The following is a 1012-nucleotide window of genomic DNA, read 5'->3' on the forward strand; positions in this document are numbered from 1 at the left end:
TGCTAGAAAGGCGAAAGGCAGGGCCCTGGGAATAGCTAGGGAGCAGGGACAAGACTATACTTTTCTCCAGGCCCCCCTCGCCCGCGTCCATCACACTTTGCCTCCAGTGTATCTGGGGGCCTGCAGGAGCAGCCCAGCACGGATACTACCACCACCCTCCCGGGAGTCTGGTGAAGCCCCGAGCCAGCCGGCCTCCAACCATCCCACTGCCCCAGGGAAGCGCGAGGTCAGCTCTGAGCCCCCAAGTTAACGGATCACCCCAACAAACTAGGTTCTGGGATTAGGTTCCTTTTACAGGTGGGGAGGAAGCCAAGGGAAAGGTGTTTGCGGGGGGCCCACGGCTACCACGTGGGGGTGGGGATTCTGCCCTAAGCCTCTCCGTTAACGTTGCTAACCCTCCGTCCCGGAGGGGAGGGGAAGCGGCAGGCCGGCTAGTGCCTCAGTGTGCTCGACTGAGGGGCCGCGGAGCAGGAAGCACCTGGCCTGGAGCGGATGCACAAGGCGCCTGGTTCCGGTCCGGCTTCCGCCACCGCGGCCCTGTGGGGAGCTCGGCCAGAGAAACCGGGCGGCGACGCGAGGCAGGGTAGGGGCTGGGTGACTGGAGGGCCCGCCTGTGTCTGGGTGCACGCCAACAGGGGGGGCGGAGGCCCCACGAACACGAGCGCACGGCTGCCGCCCCGTGGCCGGCTGGGGAACTGCAGGCGCCAGCAAAGGGGCGGGGGGTGGGGGCTGAGCGCCTCGTGCTGCGGGACAGACCATCCCGCTGGCCGACGGTCAGCTCCCACACCCCCATACAGACAGAACACTCCAGATGGCAATACTGACAGCACTTCGGTCGGGCAGGGACAAACAAACCTCCAGATGCGTAGCGCTTCCCCAGGGAGTGAAACAAAAAAAGATGCACAGAGGAACACACGCTCCAGACATGCAGCTGGAGAGACGGACAGAGCCCCTAAGGCAGATGGACAGACAGACCCACAGGCAGCCTCCCGACTCAGACGAATGGCAGTCG

The sequence above is a fragment of the Felis catus genome, chromosome A2 (genome assembly GCF_018350175.1).
Source record: "Felis catus isolate Fca126 chromosome A2, F.catus_Fca126_mat1.0, whole genome shotgun sequence".
Lineage (NCBI taxonomy): Eukaryota > Metazoa > Chordata > Mammalia > Carnivora > Felidae > Felis > Felis catus.